Raw genomic sequence first — 21,133 nt, 5'->3', positions numbered from 1 at the left:
CACTGATTATTACAATTCGAGGTTGACCATTTTGAGAAATTTATGAACGCTGTCGGCTCTCTACTAACAGAATAATGCTGAATAATTAGCAACACATAAAAGGTACACCATATTACTTAGAAAATTTTTAAGCTATGTCTTCAAATTTTTGATTGAGGTTAGGTCAAACGGATGCACATTTAATGGGCAACACTTTCTAGCAAGAATGAAAAATGCTAATGATTCAAATCCCAAGTTATTCCCTGATCGTTGCATAATTTTGGTAAATCTTTAGAAAGCGTAGTTGGTTTCATCTACAGATCCTCTCCTGGTGTTCCATTGAAATATATTTTTCTTTGCCACTTTCATTATAAAAATTCTTACTTTTGTCATCACTCATTCACTCATCCAACACACATTTCTTGAGAATTGGGTGAACATAAGTAAAACACGGTCAGTATGTTAGAAATGAGAATAGGGTACTAAACGAGCGTAGAAGAAGGATATCTGAGCCCTGCCAGGCGAGTGTGAGCAGTGGGAGAAGGGGCAGAGGCCTCCTGCGCCATGTGACTCACGACCGGAAATGGAGGGGTTGGGGCGGAAGTGAGAAAGAGGGCAATGCTTCATGGAGAAGCAGCGGAGTCAGAAGGGCGGGGTGGGAACAAGCTGTATTTGGCAACTACGAGGAGTTCAGCATGTCCAAAGTACTGAGTGAGGGGGCAGAGGCAATTAGGGAGCTCGCCTGTCAAAAAGACTTTGTCTGTCATCCATGAGGGAAGCTGGACTTCATTCTGAGAACAAAGAGCGATCTCAAAAAAAGTTTAAGAAGTTATTAAGTGAGAAAATGATCCTTTTGTGGCTCATAAGCGTGATGACTGGGTTTTCACGCTCATGTGTGAGATGTGCCTGCCTCAAACCTTGTTACTCCTCTGATGTGAAAAAGAAGAAAACCTGAGTCAATGCAAGTTTTAGGAAGCGAATGCGGCGTTTATGCAGACGTCGGAGGAGGGAGGCCTAGAGACCTGTTACAAGGTGACTGCCACAGTCGGAACAAAAAGAAAACGGCAGTGCGAATGAAGGCAGTGGTGAGAATGGAAGAAAAAGAGAGATTGGGAAGATCAATAAATCCACAAGTATGTTTTTGTAAGTTTAGCTATCTGAAAGACTTGGAAAATGAGTGGGCATAAAACTTGAGTTTAGATGTAGATATGAATTCTAGAAAAAAATCAATGTATGACATTTCCTGAGCAGTTGTGTTTCCAAATATTTTCACGTGGTGTTCTAATCAAAATGTCAGCAAAGGGAATTCAAAGCAAACCAAACACAAAACAAACTTCCATCTCCTCATCCACCGTATTTTTCTCCTAAATAATGAATTCATTCTTTTAAAAGTCTATCAGTGGAATAAATTCAACACTTAATGTACATCTGAACCTAATTTTGTAACAGGACATATTTTACAGCATCCATCTTTCTAATGTAAAGTGTCAAATAAGATAATAAAACCTTCCGTTAGCTTTTTATCAAACAGATAAGACATGTTTAATTCAGTCACAGAAAATGCAAAATTATGGCCGATTGCATTGTTCCCTGGCTCCAGAAATTGTCTTTCATCAATGACTATTTGTCCTAGGGGTTACAACCAGACACCTCTCCCCGGGCAGTAACCCAACGCATGGGTACCTGGCCTGTAGATTGGCCCTGTCACCCCCCAGTTTCTACCCGATGCCCCAGCAGTCACATACCCCAGGGACAGGGAGAAATGAGGATTTTTGCCTACAAACTTCACAGCCCTGGCACTTACAGCTTTTCCCCTTTCAGCTTTCTTGAATTCCTTTCCATCCTCTCCCTACCTCCTCATGCAGAAGAACGCAACCCACGGACATGGTGAGTCTCCAGTGTCCAAAGTGATTCCCTGCCACAGATGGGACTCTTAGAGGACCCACACGGTAGACAGCGAAATCTCACAATTCTCAATTAGTTTAGCATGGAATGTTTCCTTTGCTTTTAATTTCTTGATTTTTCTCTAGTTTAAAACTGTGGGGATGATGTCATGTCTTTTTTTCCTAATTCACCTTGTTTCTAGCCCAAGCCACCTCCCACAGTGTATTTAGAGAGGCAGCACAGCAGAGTGACAAAGGGCACAGGCGCTGGAAATAGGAAAACCCCGGTTGAAACTCAGGCTTTCCAGGGTCCAGTTCTGTGGTCTTGACAAGTCTGGCTGCACATCTGTAGTCTCAGGGCAAAATGGGGTTTACAAAATCCTTTTTCTCTTGGGTTTTTTTTTAAGTAATTTAAATGGCTCAATTCATGTAATGTACTTAGCAAATGACCTACTCGTAAGGAAGTGTTAATCAAGCACATTATTATTAATTCCTGAAGAGACCGATTCTTCTTTAAATCTAGGGTTGTGTGTGTGTTTTTTTCTATCTAGGCTAGTTTCTTTGGCTAGTTTCTCTCTGGCTAGTTTCTTTGGGAAGTGAAACCCATTCTTCACGCAGCGCTAGATGCTTCCTTCAGGAATTCCCTGATGTGGCTTCTCCTCTGTTCTTATTTCTAATGTTTCTGATCAGACCCTCTGTGTGTACCCAACCCTTCTCCAATCTCCATCAGACCTTTCTAGTATAAGCTTGTTTTGCTTTGTTTTTGTTTGTTTACATAACGTATTTCCTAAAATTCCTGGGCTTTGTTATAATTCTTTAGAGAAAGAATTATCTTGGCCATCTCAGGCAACAGTCTCCTATGCCCTACTATGCATCAGTCCTCCCTATCTTCTATCCATCCGCCCTTCTGCTCATTCACTCATTCATTCAAGCTATAATAACCACTTTTTTCTACACTCCAGGAGTTCAGAAATGTGGCAGGGAAGACAAACAGTATATAATGATCAGAAGAATAATGACTTTCCATATTGGATTAGATAACATGTAAAATGCTTACCTACAAGAGCACCTGGCACATGGTAAGGATCATCAAATGTTTGCTATGTTATTATAGGGTACAAAGAATACCACTGAGATGATGCACAGGATTCTTGATCTAGGATGAACAGGAGATTTCCAGGAAATAGGGGAGGGGGCTGGGGAAAAATGCTGCATTCCGTGTCAAGGAAACAACACACATACTGGCAAGCACTGGGGAATGCAGGCTGAGACAGCACACAGTGTTTGGGCACTGCAAGCCCTGCTAGAGAATAACACTGGAGGGGGAGCAGTGGGTTGGTGGGGGAAGGAGGTTAGGCTGCTAAGTAGGCAGATGTCAGATAAGGAAAATCTCTTTTATGCTATACCCATGGCTCTGGAGCAGAAAGAGTTGTTTCTAAATCATTCAATGTCTACTCTGCAACATGCAGCATCTTAGATACTTGACATTCATTATCCTATTTAAACTTCAAATGAAATGTTACATAAACAGCAGTCCCATTTTATTAATGTGGAAATCAAAGTGTCAGCTACTAAAATGATGCAGTCAGGATTGGAACTCAAGCCTACGTGATTGCAAAGTTTCTATTCTATTATACCACACTTTGAAAGGGATTGGACTGAGGAGGCAAGGGGTGGAGAGTGGCACCCTGATATGTTTTAAACAAAGAAATAATGTAAACACATCAGAGTTTTAAAATCATAACTGGGCAGCAGTGTGGAGAACAGATTGAAGAATGAAGAGTCTAGAAGCAGAAAAGCCCATTAAAACCTAAAGCAGTCACCTGGTGAGAGATGTAAGAGTCTAAACAAAGACAATGTGAAATTCAAAGAGTATGCTGGATCTGAGACCTACTGGGGACATGTAACTGACAAAATCAGCATGCTGAAAATGGTCACTGACATTTCATCACATGAAACTCAAGTTCTCAAAGGTGCACCCTCTCATGATGACCAGAGGACAAGCAGGAGAGGGGAAGGAAGAACAAAGCGTTTTTGCTACAACTGGCAAGTGGCCCTATTAAGAATATTTTGTGAATGGGGTATGTAAAGTAACATCAGGCTACACCTCAAAACTCCATCAATTTTTAATAGTGAATTAGGAAGAAATCTTTGACCTGATGGATAAAATGAGATTAGAGGCAGTATAAATTCTTGGAGAGGCTATAGTCAAGGAGAAGGTGATGGCTTTGCCACAGTTAGGAGGAGGAGAGACCAGGCTGGGTTATAGCAGCTCTATATTTCTGCACAGACTGAGGGTTTGGAGGCAATTTTTTTAAGTTACCTCACAGAGATGCTTTATTCGATTCAAATATTTACCTAGTGCTCATGTGTGCCCAAGAGAGTGGCCCAAGAGTGATAAATGTCCCTTCCAGGACCCCAGCAATGATTTTTTAATATGCATATTTGGAACCTTAAGAAATAGAAGACCATGCTAGGAACAATATTTTTAATTTTAATACACATTTTGACTTATTGAGAGTCTCTTTTTTATAAACATTTCCTGTTTTTCCTCTAAGAACAGGCTGAGTGTGCTTTGGAGACACATCTCAGACATTGCACAACAACCTGTACCAACAGTGGATATCTGCTCTCGTGTTATTGAGGGGAGTGGGTTTGAAGGTCCCTGTGAGCAGGGTAGGAATAGAATAGAGTTCCCAGGTGGTTCAAGAGGAAGCTGAATGTCCACCGAATGAACCCATATGAATGTTTCCCTTGTGTCTGCTGGTTGGAAAAATACCAATGGGAGAGTTTAAAGCAGGGCAGAAAAGATGGAATCTTACACTGATTGATTCACAGGTCATAAACCCAGATGCTACCTTCAAATGATCCCTCAATGACATCATACTAAACAAAACAAGGCAAACATTTCTGACAGCCTTCCAGTGGAACAGCTTCATTGTTTTCCATTACCCACCTGAAAGGGATTTTAGAATCACACAGTCCTGGGTTCTAATAGGTATATACCAGCGTATCACCACTTCAGGCATATCAAGGAAAACAACACTTGGTTTCCTTTCTCAGGCCATACAAGGATTTTGAAAAGACATGAGGAGTTTACAAACTTGTAGGAGGTAAAACAGGACCACTCATACAATGCCTGAAACATGGCCATATATGTTCTCTGATGATTGGAGTGGGGTTCGTCCCACTGCCTCATCCTAGAGGTCCTTCCTCTGATTCCAGAAGCCCAGCCCACTGTCCTGCTGGTGTGGCTGCCCTTTATTCATCCCCCTTGGAAGCCAACCTCCACCTCCCAGTAGGTGACAGATACTTCCGGTATCCCTTGCACCTGTTCTCACCAGCCCTCCCTGACATTGCATATTCCGGGTTGGGCTCCTACACTAATGAATGAGAGTGAGCTATTATTTTATCAGTGTGGATTTTTCCAACTTGCTTGGGCATGCACACAATTCCCTGCTATCAGCAGTACCATGAGGGTGCCAGGATATACTGACCTAAAGTTGCTGAGAGATGTTGAGCAAAGGTAAATTTTTCCTAATTCTCAGATTATATTGTGAAATCAAATTGAGGCTATTAATTCAGCCCCTATAACCTTCATGTAACTTAGGTACCTGGGAAGTTTGATGTGCATGCACTGATGAGCTTCTCTGGAAATGAATTGTGTTAATAAGTTAAACATATACTTATGTAATATTTTCTATGTGACAGGCTTTTTGCTAGGCATTAGCAAATTAGAAGTCAAACTCTATCCTTTTTCTGGAAGCACTCCAATCCAGTGAAAGAAACAAACAAACATCCCCAAAATTATAAAAAGAAGGCAGAATATCAAAAGTGGTAGAAGTGAGAAAGTTAAAATAGCTTTTTAGGGTGATTCTTCATCCAAATGTGTTTGCATTTCAGTGGGATTAAAGGTAACATTGAAGCCCTGGCCAGTGGGTAGGGGTGACCCTGGGAACATCAGGATCCTCCCACTAACCACATTGCCTGGATAGTGCCCCAAGTATCCGGTCCTCAAGTGGCACGCTACTGTCTCTGTATCTAACCACTCCTAAACCCCAAAGGTGGGTGTAAATGGGAATCATTTCAAGTTTGGGAAAATCAGGGAGCTACATCTGAGTTACCTTAACAGAGAGAGTTTGGAAGGTTGTGCAAATTTGAAGCTCATTCTTGCTCAGGGGCTGCATTGGTGTCGTTTGTTGAGATGGAAATGTTTCATCAGCCACAGTTAGTTTTCCAAGAAGCCATTAGTCACATTGTCTCCCCACATGCACCCTGGTAAAAATTACTATGCCACAAAAATAAAAATTCTGCTCTGTCCCTTAGCTTTCACTTCCTTTTCCTCTTGCTTATTGCCTTTCAAGCTAGTAAATAAGTTCTTCCAACAAACAGCATGAAAGTTACTGCTTACAGCAAACATTCTCAGAGGTGACCAAGAAAAATAAAACTTGCATGTGTTGTATTTCTCACCAAGGTTCCTGCCCACCTAGCCTTTCAACTTTAGTCTGGACCCAGAGCCTAATTGTAGGTTCCTTGTGAACCTCGTCTTTCCGCAGGCATTTATTAAGTCATCTTGGTATTACAGACTGTGTTTCCCAGACTCTGAGCTCTCCAATTAGCTTTTCCTCTCTCCATCGCATCCTTTTGGCCCAGAATTCCTGTTCTTCCTTTTGAAAAATCCCTCTTCTACTCAGAACTGCTCTTGGGTCCCCCCAGAACACCAAGGTGTAATGACATCTTAAAGTATTCTTCCCAGGGCCGTTTGCATTTGCATAGGATTCGAAGCATTAAACTGAAGGTAATGCTCTCAACAGGTAGAAGTCTAGATATTATCTGGGAGATGAAAGGGAACAGAGAGGCTGGGACAGAGACGAAGACATGATAAGGGCCTTTCTGCCGCTTCCACTGTGACCAGTTCTCTCTGCTAAGGAATAATCATGTTGCCCAGTCAGCCCCAATGAGGTGAGAATGTATTTTGTTATCGTATCTCCATAATTACACCCTTCTTATATTTGTGTAAACTACTTATAATTATATAGACTTCTTACAACTCATAAGCCAACCAGGCAGGGCTAATCTGCCCAGTGTACATAGGGCGTAGGTGGCAGCACTGGGCTTTCAGCCAGGCCTGTGTGGTGTCAAAGGCCAGTCCTGGCCCTTCTTCAGTTTATCCCTTTGCACAGCTGAGGGAGATGCCTCTTCTTTTTCTTTGATCCATCCCCTAAGTTAACCCATCTCCAGTTGCCCTGAAATGCTTTCCTGATGCTAACCTTACTTAATAAGATAATGAGATTACATTCTGCCTGTTCTTTTTATTCTTTCATTAGTGTAGAAATAGATTTTACGTGATCTCAGCTATAAGAACACATCTTGCAGTTCAAGTACAAGACACTACCCTTGTATATGTTCTTCTGCAGAGTTACAGCAGCTCCTACTTTCCCATTTCCATTCATCAAAGTTGCCAATGGACTCCCCATGACCATCCAATTCACTGGTTAATTTGCCTTCTCAAAAGCAATGTCTTTCAAACATAGAAATGAAGAAGGCAATATTTCACATACACAAAAATTTCCTTTTTTTTTAGTCTAGAATGTGGTTAGAAAAACTTCTTTATTTTTATTTTATAGCTGAGTTTTAATTCTTAAAATTTAGAATTTAATTTTTATATTTTTATAATGAATCATGTCACATATAACAAAGCTGATTTTTAAATATTAGCTATACATATTAGTTTTACTCATTTATGATATTTTATAAATAAAATCATGTACATTATAAATATTTAGCAAAACCAAAAATCGCAAAGCATATCATAATAGCATAATTGATGTTACAGAGACAAAGTGGATAATAGCTCCACAGATCATTAATAAATGTATAAAAAGAGAATAAAAAATACTGCTGCCCTGGCAATTTAGAAACTATAATCAATCCTTAATATGTCCCCTCTTTTTAAAAAAATAACTACACAAATAAGCTGTATGACTTACGAGACCTTTCAGAGATGTACTATAAAAATGTTAGCCCTGATAATTTGCTATGAAGTCCAAATTTTCTATGGGCCATGCTTTTCAGAGATAACTAGAAAAGGAAGCAGAGCACTCCTTGCATTCTTTCTGCTCCCTGAGAAAACACTTTCTGATGTGTAATTTCACATGTCCCACAGAGGATAATGAACAACTTCCCAGTGAAACCTTTTCATCTGAGTAACAATTTAATGTCATAGAAATTAACCCTGCTTACTGTATAGAATATATAACTGTGTTAGTTTAACTGTATGATACACAATGGAAGCCCCTGTTTTGTCCATTCTATCTAACAGGTAATTGATGGGACCGAGAGACAAAAGAAGGGGCTCAACCTCAAAAATAAATGTTCCGCAAAGCAATCTCATGCCTCACCTAATGCAATATGTTTCTCATGGGTCTTTTGTTACTCTGTAACATATTAAATTATCCTTCCAATTACCTTGGCAACTGAAACAAGAGCTCCTAATATGCCGATGAATTTTGGATGATTACACCAGCTGTCAGTTATAAATGATAATTAAGGCATCTTAATTATTAAGCACGATGAAAATACGCAAAGTGTTCTTTTTTTTAATAAAACTTGTGTCTTAAGCATTGAGGACTCCTCATACTGACCAAATGCTCTTTCTCTACCTTTGATCAGCAATTTGCCTTTTTTCTCTTTGAGGCTTCTATGTAGCTCAACTCCCCCATAACACAACCCCTCCCCAGGGTCTCCTTAGTTATTATAAACATAGCAGAATGGGATGGCTTAAAGCTGCATTTGTAACCAGCTTGCCTTCAGAACAATAGCAACATTAACAAAGAGTCTGTCCCAATAAAAGGTCTGTGCACAGTCAGCTTAAGCAATGTAAATTGTTCCTTTATATGCTTAGTACCTTCTCCCACAGAGGTTAACCGTTTTAAAGCTGGCATTTAGACTGCAACAAAGCATTACTAGAAAGCACGGAGATCTTCCTCTAGCATCAGCATGTCTGCTTTCCGTAATTCTTAAGAAATATAGGTACTCAATGTAAAAGAACCAATACCTTTGAATGAGAACATTCCAGCACAGGAATACCGTTGTCGTGTCGGCGGCTGTGCAGAATGAGTTGCTTGGGCATGTATCCCTCTCTTCTCAGCTACAGGGTGTGCTTGGTAGCTGCAGCCAGCCTGGGGAGCATTTATGACATGTGCGTGGTGTTCATCCGCAATAAAAGGAGACTAACCAGCTCAGCTTGGTGCTGCTTGCCCGGAGGCATCCTATCTTCAGACCCTCACCATCTGATTGGCTGCCTCCTCCACTCGCTGTGCTGCTCTGCCTTAACCTTCAGCTGCGTTCAATATATTTTCCCTAGGGATATAGTCAGAGAATTGCTGGCTAGGGAGCCAGTGGCAGGATAAATTGAGCTGGTTTTAAAAATCAATGACATGATTTTCCATGAACATGTCTAATGTTTAATTTTCCAAAGTTCTAGGTAATCTACCCAGGAGAGACCTAATAAAATGGATATAATTTAACAGTAGCAGCTTTATGGTTCCTCTCTGAAAATGCCTTGAGTTTAATGCACACATAACTCACACTACTGAAGTGATCAGGTGGCTTTTTGCAGCGCAACGTGTCTGCATAATCAACCTTAAATCAAAACAGATGGGGATGACAGAATACATTAAGAGGCTTATTAAAAATGCCAGGAGATGCAGCTGAATAAGGCTACTGAAGCCATCTCGAGAAAGTGTTATAAATCATTTACGCAAAATGCTCTTATAATATTTATGGTTGGTTTTAGAGAGCTCTGATAACAAAAGCATAAAGATGAATGACAGACAAAAGGTAAAAAGCCTTTATTATCTCTGGAAGAAAAGTAACAGAAAGAAAAATCAAATCTTTTACTCTATGAAAGTAGTCAAAATGAGAAAAGAACAAAAAGTACACCTTTATCATCTCCTGGTCATGCATTGGATTCAATTTTGTCAAGGATTTAGAACAGGGTATTGAAAAATACCCATTGGTGTATATATAATTTTTTTTTCAAAATGAGAGGCTTCATTAAAGATGGTGAATTGACCACATACACTTAACCTTTTCTCCCTCACAAAAGCCCGCTGAACTGACAATAAAACTTTTATTTTAAAAACCATAAATCCACACAAACAAATACATAGGAGAAAGTCACAACCAAATTTAGAAAACTAGAAAGCAGGTGGGTAAGTGGTAAGTGAGCAGAGAGACCTGAATCCTAAACTAGCAATGGAGAAAGTCAAGACACAGCAGCATTTACAACTCACTGGCCCCAGTCAACTCAGAACCGGTGGTATAATAGAGGCCTAGTGGACATGCAGGTGGGCTGAAAACAGCAGGTGGTCTGGCTGTCCACCCTTCACCCTGGCAGAACAGTGAAGGTGTGTTCTCTGGAGAGACTAGAACAGAGGTCTCTGCACTGGCATGGCTGAGAAAAAAGGTACCAACCTCAAAATATGGGAGTTAATGGGATGTGGATATAAAGATCCTGAGCCTTCTTTCCCCACTTAGCTCCTAGGAGAAGGTAGCAAGGTGTGAACTCTCTAGAAAGGAGATTTGAAGAGTGCTCTCTGGGGAATCTGACCATCCCTAAAGATAAGACTTAAAGGCATTAATAGAGAATATTCTCTAAGAAGTGGACCAACCAGATCCCCCAGGAGTTCAGGCCACCTCGATAAGCTCTACATATGAATTTTTAGTGCCCTATACTTACATAAGGCAGACAGACAGATATTTAACATCGAAGCAAAGATCAGAACAAACAAAAAAAAGCACAAATAATTACCAAACAAATATGGAAAAAAAATAAATTGGAGGAAACAACAGGTATACAGGGAGGAGAAGAGTTCAAATACTGTTAATACCATTATTGTCCTTTTCAAAATTAAAGATATACAGGCAGTTCTCACTTTGCATGGTTCCAATATTCATAACATCAGCTACACAGTTTAGTTTATAGCAGCACTCCTCCAGTAACACAGTTCAAATTTCAGTTACCATGGTGTATTAACGGTGAGTAATTGCATAGTGTGCAAACTTTTCTGTTAGCTCTTCTGCCCACAGTCACCAGTTAATAACAGGTGTATATTAGATCAAAGACCAATCACATCAGTTCTTTCAAAGCCTGTCAGTGTTTGGTTGCTGGGTATCTATTAGTTCATGCACAGTGTTGTTTAGTTGTCTCCTTGTCTCCCAGTGATAAGCCCATGGAACATTTTACAGGAGTGGATAATGAAAAGAGGGAATTGGCCAACAAAGATGAAAGTACAGGAAAGAAATAAATAATTTCACAGGAAGTGAAATTAGATGTGATTAGAAGATTTACAAATGGTAATATCAAATAAAGATTTGAAGGGGCCTAGGTTTGCATGAACCACATTGCAAAATCTAACAAATATTTTTTTAAAAAAGGTAAAGTTGCTTCAACATCTTTCAATTTAAATTGCACTAGGAACAGCAAGCACTTATGGCTGGATTGAAGATTATAATACAAAAATCAATTTGGCTACTGTTCAAGGCAAAGTGTTGATGTTAGTTCCTGCTTGAAATGATGGTAATTATAATAGAATGGAAGAAGATGCTTTCTAATGACAGAAATGGCTGGTTTCAAAAGTTGGCACAAATTGGTTAGGCTATCTTATGAAGTTATCAGAGCAAAAAAGAATACTATTATGAAATTTGCAGCTGGATTCCAAGGATTGGTTAAGGCAAGTGGATAAGATAATTGTCAAATCATCCACTGATGATGATTGCCTCTGGGGAGCAAAATTGGAGGGTTTGTGATGAGGAGGTGAAATACTTTTTTCTTATATTGCTTTCTATACTGTTAAAAATTTTAATCATAAAAATTTTTAATAAAATTAATTTTTAAATGATAAAATTTCTAATCCAAGAGAAAAAAATACACTTTGTCATTTAAGTGCTTGTACTTCTACAATAATCTTACTAATTTGGTCTTTCTATTGCATTTGTTTTCTGGTTTTAAAAAATTAAGACTCAGAAAGCAATGAAAATTAGAGTAGTATGGATCTGTTGCACTTTTCCCTGCTTTGATCTTAAGTTTTCTCTCTAGAAAGTGGCTATAAACTGTAGCCCTAGACTGACAGGTTTATTAAGGTAGCCTCTCTCTAGGAGAGCTGTGATGGGGGAGAATTAGGTTCAGGTGTGTCAGTTAGATGAGACCCAGAGAAGGGTTCAGAAATAGATGTCCAGACAACATGAAATTATAGGAATTCACTATAGGATTTTACAAGGAAATACTCAGATAAGCCTAGGGGAAATCTGTTTACAATAATCAGTTGAATGCCAGAAAGTCATATTTTGAAGATCAGTCTAGTTAGATAGGTGTCTTTTCAGTTTAGCTTCTGTTTTTTTAACCGGATTACTGAGCTCAGATTGATTAAGGAATAGGACCAACAGAGTGTTGGCAGCTCCCAGGACTTCACACTTACCCATGTAAAAGGCAGGGGTAGCCAGAAGGCAGAGCACTCAGATCTTTAGAAATTAAAGGCCCCATTTTTGCATTCAGTCTTGGGTCTCCTGAAGCAAGACAAAAGCCCAAGAGGGAAACTCTATGAGGCTGGCTGTGCAAGGCTTCCACGGAGCACCTCGCTGCAAGGCTGTGTCCCCGAGGCTGGTGGTGACCCAACTCTAACCAGCCCCTCCACGACCAGCCGACTCCACCATGGAAGTTCCACGTTTTGGTGGAAAGTGTTTCAGCAGCTTCTGAGGGCTTCAACCATATCCATTGTCCAATTGTGGCTTTGGCTCTGAAATTCCCTTACTGATTTAGCCAATGATTTTTTTTTTTCTGTACTAAATTGCCATTTACCGGCAGGTTCTGTGTGACCCAGTCAGGCACTTGAGGCTTCCCCTACCTGAGCGCACAAGAACTCTAAATTCTATCTTCACAGAACTAGGCAGCTACTGAAATCTTTGCTTATCTTTTTAGTCTCCCATTTGCTGATTTCTGTAGGGTTCCTTGAGGGCTTGTCCTGTCTATGTGCAGTTTGGGAATCTGACAAGGACTTGGCAGTTTATTAATATGCTGATTTTGGAGCTCTCACTGTGTGGCTCCCTGGTGAGATTTTGCCCCATTGATTTCCCGCTACTCAGCCACCCCCTGCACTCCAGTTTCTAGCTACCGAGTTAAGACATCCTCATTCAGCTTGAGCTTGATTTCCTCGTGCATCACGTGACAGGAAAGTCAGATAAATGTGGAAGTCATTTAGTGTCCTTTGTTCCTTTGAAGGATCTTCTCTCGGACAGTTTCTGCCTGCTTTCAGTTGCTTTGTATTTATATTTTGTCCAGAATTTATAATTGCTATCAGCATGAGGATTTGTTCATATTCATGTTTACTCCTGTTAGTGTTTAATTCCACTATTTTCCTGGCATTTAGCCTGTGTAGCCCCGAAAAGCATTTGAGTTCATAGCCCCTATTTTAAATTTATAAAGGTCTGTATTTTTTTACGAAACATATTTTGTAATGAACGTGAGCTATTTTTAATCAGAAAAAAAAAAAAACAACGACTTTGAGAAGGGACTCTCTCCCTGGATTTCAAAGGATATGGAAAACAGGGTATCCCATAAGTGTGGGAGAACACTGCTTAGTGAGAGCACTCTGTGGGGGGAAGGCAGAGACCAGACTTCTAAGCAGATGCTGTGAGAGGCAAAACTCTAGGTTTTGAGATTCGCAGCTTCGACAAAGATTGCCTGCCTTGTTGGAGATTTGGAAGCAGAGTTCTAAGGGAATTTAAGAAAGGCCAATAGTGACCATGGTAACATCTATCCCCATTTTCTTAGGATCATGAAAATGTACCAGATTCTGGAGCAATCTTGAAAAGGATGCCCATAGAATTGGAAATATTATTCCTCACCAGCGCAGTGGAATGGAGGCTGAGATCCAGGATAAAGTTCCTACAAAGGATATAGAAAAACATTTTTCCTGCAGCTGAGGATCATGCTCCTGCTATCCTGTAGTAAACAGGGGGAAACATGTTTCAGACTCATTTCACAAGGTACCAATCATAGCATACCAAAGCACACTTTTGCAAAACTGTGTCTTATGGGTAGGTCAATACTTGTCAGATGAGGGGACCCTGCCCCCCACTAATGTCAATGGACCCTGTTAATTACTGAGTCCCAGGAAAAAGATACAGGTAAAAGTGAGCTCTGTATCCTTGGCTCATGTGATGGTTCCGGATGGTTTCCAGGTTATCTGCAGTAGAACAAAGAGTTCGTGAGTTTTCCCCACGACTCAGAAAATTATAACTGCCTGATGAATTTCTAGAAGGCTAGAAGTGAGGAGCCTGTCCCTTAAGACTGAGTAAAACAAAGACAACCATGCTGGGGTTTCCCAGTGTGAGATGTGACTTAGACAAGCTATGTCTTGATATGCTTTTCAAAAATAACTTTTATTGTATTGTTATTTATTCTTTCACTCAATGTATATAAATTATTTACTAAGGACCAGTCACAATTTTAGGCACTTACACTATTACAGGCCCATGCAAAGTGGAAATTTGGAAACAGTCCTGCAACCTGAGGAAGTGTCTAAAAACGTATGGGACTTCCTTTGTTTGTCAAAATGACTGGGAGTTTCTACTGACGTTAACTGAACACATTAAGCGTTGTTCAGTTACGGTAAATGTGATGCAATGCACAGAATGTGCAAACAAAGAATGCCAAGAGCACTTGCATGGGTCGGTATTTGTGAAAGAACACAGAAACTATTTAAAATGGGAAATGACTTAATACAGTGAGTTAGGCAGGTTCAAAACCATTTTAAGTGCTGTACCACTAGAAGTTTTACTGTTATTTAGAGATTTATGGAGTTGCTCCTGTCTTCCTTGCCAGAAACTGCAGGAACCCACCACCAATATTCACAGCTGCCTTCATAAGGGAATGCCCTGAGGCCCCCACAAAACCTCAGTTTTCAACAGCCAGGGAAAATGAAAACTTTCTGCTCCCCTCGGCCTTTCAAATCAACACCAGAACCTTGCCGAACAGGAATTCTAGGAAACATAGTTCCCAGGTTCCTGGCCCTGCAACACAAAGGAAGAGCATAGATTAGAAGTTCTCAAACTCTATGTCTACGGCCACAAGGAAGGCTTGCCAAAATGCTGGTTGTCGGGATTCAGCACACCTTGGATAAGCCCTTGGAATGTGCATCCCTAAGAAGTCTACAGGTGATGCTTGTGCTGCTGGTGAGAACACCTGCTTAGAGGTGGAAATAACAATGTATGCAAATCTGCAACCTGCCACAGCCCGAGAAGGAGATGGGGTTCATTCAGAGTGAAATGAAGGGGTTAGAGAGCTTTTAAGCAAAGGAATGATATGATCTGACTTCCATTTTAGAAAGAACACCTTGGATTCCAGGGGAAGAATAGAAACAGGGATGCCAGGCAGGAGGCTATTATGAGAAAAAATGCTCATGGTGGAAACTTAAGAAAATACAAAATGGAAAGATAAATACAATAAAAAAATCCTTTATAATCCCCCCATTCGGAAACAGCCATCATTAATATTTAGATATATTTTCTTTCTCTGTGTGTTTATTGAGATTACAGTTTACACTATGTGTAGCATCATTTTTAAACTTCAATACACATGTCATTGAGTCTCCTGTGTCGAGGAGTGTTCCTCTGCAGCATTAAAGTGAAATTAGCTAGCAGAGGAGGGCGCGAGGAAGATGGACCGAGTGGAAGAGTCTATTCATGAGCTTCCTGAGAAGCCCTTATCTTCAATTCCCCATCCTAACCCACCTAGCCTATCAAATATAAAATATCTGTAATCAGAATTCTCAGCCCTTGACTCTTGCAAGTGCTTTTGAATACCAAAGGCCTACTTTGAAGTTACTGAGGGAGTGAGGAGCTTGGCACAAGGATATGTGAGATGAGATCACCAATTCAGAATTCTAAAGGTCACAAGTATGGATAATAAGCTGTCAAAGAATGGTTTGACATGATTTTTCCATGCATATTCCTTTTTACTTCCCCTACAAAACAATAGAGGTTTCTTTTGTTGTTATTGTTGTTTTTTCCTCTCTCTCTCCCTCTCTCTCTCTCTCTCTCTCTCTCCCAGAGACTTGCTTTAGAAGCATGGCTTATCTCCACAGATGCTTTAAAGGATACACTGTTATTCTAGCCAAGGATGAAGTGGGCTAATGTGGATACCTATGCTGGGTAAAATATAACAAAATAACTTTTTAAATACGTAACTGGGGTGGGGGAGTTAGAGAAGGCCCTAAAACAAAGAGAAATCAAAGCCACAGTGCTCAACAGGAGCGGATGCAGGGAGAGCATATCAGATGTTAATGCCCCCAGGAAAAAGTAATATGCCCTAGGGAACACATAGGGTAAGGGAGCGGAAAGTAAATTTCTCTGTGTAAATCCCAAGGAAAGTTGTCTTCTCCGTGAAAAGGAGACTAGACTGTGTTCACCCACCACACCAGAGAAGCTCACCATCTCACCAGAATCTCAGCTGACATAACAGTCACGCATGAGAAACCAGGTGAGGAACAGGTATGTTGTGCTAATTTATATCACTTTTAATGGTTGGGGAAACATAAGTCAGAAATTAAGATAAAAATCTGGACTAAGACCACTGGAAGTCCTAGGTTCTCAGTAAAATAAACTGGGCACCACTCTGACAGAAAATACAATGCAAGATGCATTATGCTACCAGAGAAAAATGAACACCAGCAAAAGTGAATCCACTATAAAATATACGTAACCTAAATGTTTGTACCCCCGTAATATTCTGAAATAAGAAAGAAAGAAAGAAAGAAAGAAAGAAAGAAAGAAAGAAAGAAAGAAAGAAAGAAAGAAAGAAAGAAAGAAAGCTAGCTGAAAAAACAAGTTATAGATCACATGAAGGGAGAAATTTATCAGGAAGAACCAGACAGGGTCATTAACACCAAGAACTGAGAATATTTAGATTCTTATCTGAAAGGAATTATAAAATAAATATGTTTAAAATTATTAAAGACATAGAAGAAAAATTAGAAATTGTATTAAAAGTATATAACTACCACACACACACACAGCTTTTAAAAAGAACCAATAGAAATTTTAGAACAAAACAAATATGGTCATTGAAATAAAAAAAAACAAAGTCAGGTTAAACAGCTGATTAGATACAACTGAAGAGAGGTTAAGAAAAAAGGAGGAAGATGCCTTGAGCAGGGTGTCTCCCTAGCAGCAGAGCCCAAGGCAGGGAGTGCTGTAGGAAGACGCTTCTGGGAAGGAGAGGGATGTAGGAGAGGCCAGGAAGAAGATCCAGGCAAAGATGTGGTTTCAGATGAGGAAAGAGGAAAGCCTCAGCTCCATCCTACAGGGACTTTCACATCCTGAATAGCATTGCAGAGCCATCCCACCTTGAGACAAAGGAGCTGAGGTTTATCCCCACATCAGTCTGCTATTTTGGGTTGTGGGTCACCCTTAAGAGGGGAGGTGTAACCTGGCGGACATTTCTGGTGAGCTGTCCCCTGTCATCCAAGAGCAATGTTCCAGAGAAGGGTGCAGCCAGGGGCCCTGCAGAGCCAACGCCCACAGCAGCTGGAGGACGGATGTGCTGCCTGGTGAGGGCAGGGCCACCAAGGGTGTCCCTCCAGGCATGAGGAAGGCCTGCAGAATGGAGCCCGGGGGACAAGGTGATGGAAGTGTATGGAGGAGAAGTTAAAACCCAAGGTGGTTAAAGGAGTCTGTCTAATGTATATCTAAAGGGGCTTCCAGAAAAATGAGATTAGTGAGAATGGGGGTTAACAATATGTAAGGAAATTTTGTTATGCTAGCAATTATACTCCATAAAATAATATGGATTAGGTATTCTGGAAAATACCTCTAAAAAGAAACTTTAAAATACCACAAAAAATACAATGCATACTTCAGTGCTTAGTTGAACTTCAACTGAAGGGCCTCATCCTAGGAGATGAAGCAAGGATTGGAGCAGGGGAGCCCCAGAGCTGCCAGCAGGCACCAGAAAGTTCGTGTTTTAAGTTCTGATATATGAGCAATAAGAGCCAAGGCTTTAGGTCAACATGTGATAGGGAGTTGGGACTGAGACTTCTTCATAAATCTAAGGTCCTTAAAATGCTGCAACCTTGATAAAAGAATGGGCTAGAAAAAAGTCCATTTGTTGTCAAAAGGAAGGGCATTTTCCTTCCTCAGCATCAGATCTGAGTGGGAAAGAAATACTAATGTATTAATAATTCTAAGTATGCCCTCATAAGAGTTTGTGGTTGCCCCATGATCCATGAAATCCCAAAGAGAGAGCTAACATAATGGCCAAGGATTGATGATACCCTTGGGTACATGTCAAAAGCCAGAACTTTCTGGACTACTGGTCTCTCAACCAGGCCTCCTGGAAGAGCCACTAGATTTAAGGTCACTCAAGTAAGTTGGAAATAGCACTCTTCCTCTTAGAGCTTTCTGGAGATTCCTGATCTGTAAAATGAATATGTTGGGCTGAAATATTTTTAAGATCACTACCAACTAGGGCTTTCTGTCTGTCTGATACAACTTGTGCCACAAATCTGAAGTTTTTGAGAGCTATTTTCACAGCAATGTCAAGTCATTGGAAAACACAGAGTGAATTTTTTAGATATTTCTTGTTCTCCTATACTTTGCCAACTATGTTAGTGCTTCATACATTGAAATTAATGTGGTGATGGAAATATGAAAAAATATTTATTCAGGTAATTTCAAACAAAATAAGCAGCTTCAGTCCACAGCAGTTGAAATCTTACCCTACTTAGAAGATGATCAAAACCAAAAAGAAAGAAATAGCAACCAAATCATCATTAAATTTTACTTAAAACATGTCATGTATGCAATCTGGTTTTCAATCCTGCAGAAAATGAAAACAAACGTGTTCTGGAGGTTGGTTTGAATGGAACAGAACAACACTCACACCTACCGTTTACCAGTTCTTGCCAGGCTGTGGGAACCATTCTTGTGAAAGTGGTCAGAGTCCTCAGTAATGGAGTTTCTTTTGCTCCATTTTCAACAGGGTCTTACAAGCACGAAATATTTCCTTCTGGATGGAAATTGCAATTACCACTGACTAATTTTAGTCTTCTGTTCTTTGAAAATCCACATCTAATTGTCTCAGGCATTTCTGGCGCTACTAAGAGGCAAACTGTGAACAAGTCATCGGGGCCCCAGAATAACTTTTGAGGTGAAGCTGGGCTGAGAGTAAATGAAAGGAACCATAGAAATCTTTTAACAATGAGAAAAACACAAAACTCTAATCACTTTTAGAAACTCAAATTTAAAGAGGAAGAACCTGCCTGGAGATAGGGCAGTTATTGCTATCTATTCTAGAAAATACAGAACATAATTCTTCATTAATTGCTTTCAACTGGACAGGTTAATCACTCCCTTGATTCATTTTTAAAAAAACACCACAAAACTTTGCAATTCATTCCTGCTGGTACACTAAGGCAGTGGACTTGGGTCACTCTCTAAGCTCTCATTTGTGCAGAATGAAGTCAGGTCTAAGGTTATTAGGACCTTGGGGAGGGAGGGAGTGTTTAGGCACCAACAGAAAGAACTATTTCTTTCCATACTCATATAATAGTCAAAGAAGATTTGCTATGGTTAATTGGGTTATTGAGTTGAATTGAGCTGAATTAAATTGAATTCAATCTAAATGAATCAATTTTAGATCATAGTGTTGATTTTTAAACTCAAATGCTTTTTTCTGAAAGAGTCCTTGCAACCTGTCCTTCAAAAAAGGCTAAGAACATCTATCTGCAATTTCTTTCTGGGAGCAATGAATATTTTAAAAGATTTAGTTTAGAAATGGTTTCCTCAATTTCTATGTTATGAAATATTATCTTTCAGATACATTATTTTCAACTGGAACCAAAAATAAAAGAATATTTCTTACTGTGCTTCTTTCTAATTAATAATAAATAAATAAAACAGGCCGGCCGTGGTGGCTCACGCCTGTAACCCTAGCACTCAGAGAGGCAGAGTTGGGTGGATCGTTTGAGCTCAGGAGTTCGAAACCAGCCTTAGCAAGAGCAAGACCCCATTCTGCTAAAAATAGAAAGAAATTAGCTGGACAACTACAAATATATAGAAAAAATTAGCTGGGCATGGTGGCACATGCCTGTAGTCCCAGCTACTTGGGAGGCTGAGGCAGAAGGATTGCTTGAGCCCAGGAGTTTGAGGTTGCTGTGAGCTAGGCTGACGCCACGGCTCTCTAGCCAGGGTGACAGAGTGGGACTCTCCCTCAAAATAAATAAATAAATAAATAAATAAAACAAGTAATATCCGGAAGTTTGTGGGGATGCTTTTGTTTGTTTTAAAACCATAACTGTGCCAAGTGGCAAGAGATAAACTGATGAGTTAACATGAATCATCCTTGACCTCTGAGAGCTTCTAGTCTGGGCGGGGCGGTGGTGGCAAACAGTCAAATCATTACACAGTTGAAGGTATAATTACCATGTTAGATGAACGCCTGGAAGAAAATACATCCAGTTTTATGAGATCATAGCAAAGAAACCTTAATGAGACTAGGGCTGCAGGGCAGGCTTACTTAAGGAAGGGACACTTGAGCTAAGATCCGAAAAACAGCGAGAGTGAACTACAAATAAGTGGAAGTTAACCACATGAAAGTGAAAGTATAAGGTACTGGAAAGAAGGTCCCCAAACAGGGAACAGCATGCTGATTGCTTTCCAGTAGCAGAATATTCATGATGACAGGGATAAAACTATTTATCCTAATAAATCACATCTTTAAAGGAGATTGCACTAGACTGTCAGCTCCATGAGGGAAAGGACGTGCTGTTACTTGCCATTGCTTTTCCAGCACGTAGCACACTGCTCACACCGAGGATGCTCTGCACTGGTCTAGGAGTGACACACAGCCAGGCTCCTGGGCCGTTGATGCTGGCTCCAGGGTTATCAGAGAGCCTGGCACATACTAGGTGCTCAGTAAATATTGATAAAGAAATCAGCGAGTCAATGTCTCCAGAACATATTTTCATACCTTAAAATTAGCAAAGTATTCTTTTCTTCAATTTTTCCCATTTGATGTTAATAAAGATAGAAACCATCTGGACATCATTTGTTATAAAGTAAAATTTCTTCCACCTGATAGAAAACTACCTCCATAAAGAAATAAAAATTCTGTAATAAGATTTTAGATAACCATGGGGAATTATCAAGATGAACCAAAAAACATTCCTTCCAAAGTATATTTTTCTTTAAAAATTTTGATGCCAGCTCTT

At 40.0% G+C, this 21,133-nt stretch overlaps 1 pseudogene; it reads left to right on the top strand.

Annotated features, from left to right (window-relative positions):
• Positions 1 to 826: 826 nt before the first annotated feature.
• On the top strand, positions 827 to 914 carry LOC123639088 (annotated as a pseudogene).
• The last annotated feature ends 20,219 nt before the right edge of the window (positions 915 to 21,133 follow it).

This window comes from Lemur catta, chromosome 5 (genome assembly GCF_020740605.2).
Source record: "Lemur catta isolate mLemCat1 chromosome 5, mLemCat1.pri, whole genome shotgun sequence".
In the NCBI taxonomy this organism is placed as follows: domain Eukaryota; kingdom Metazoa; phylum Chordata; class Mammalia; order Primates; family Lemuridae; genus Lemur; species Lemur catta.
The sequence above is the reverse complement of the archived record's forward strand: the minus strand, read 5'-3'. Positions and strand labels throughout refer to the sequence as shown.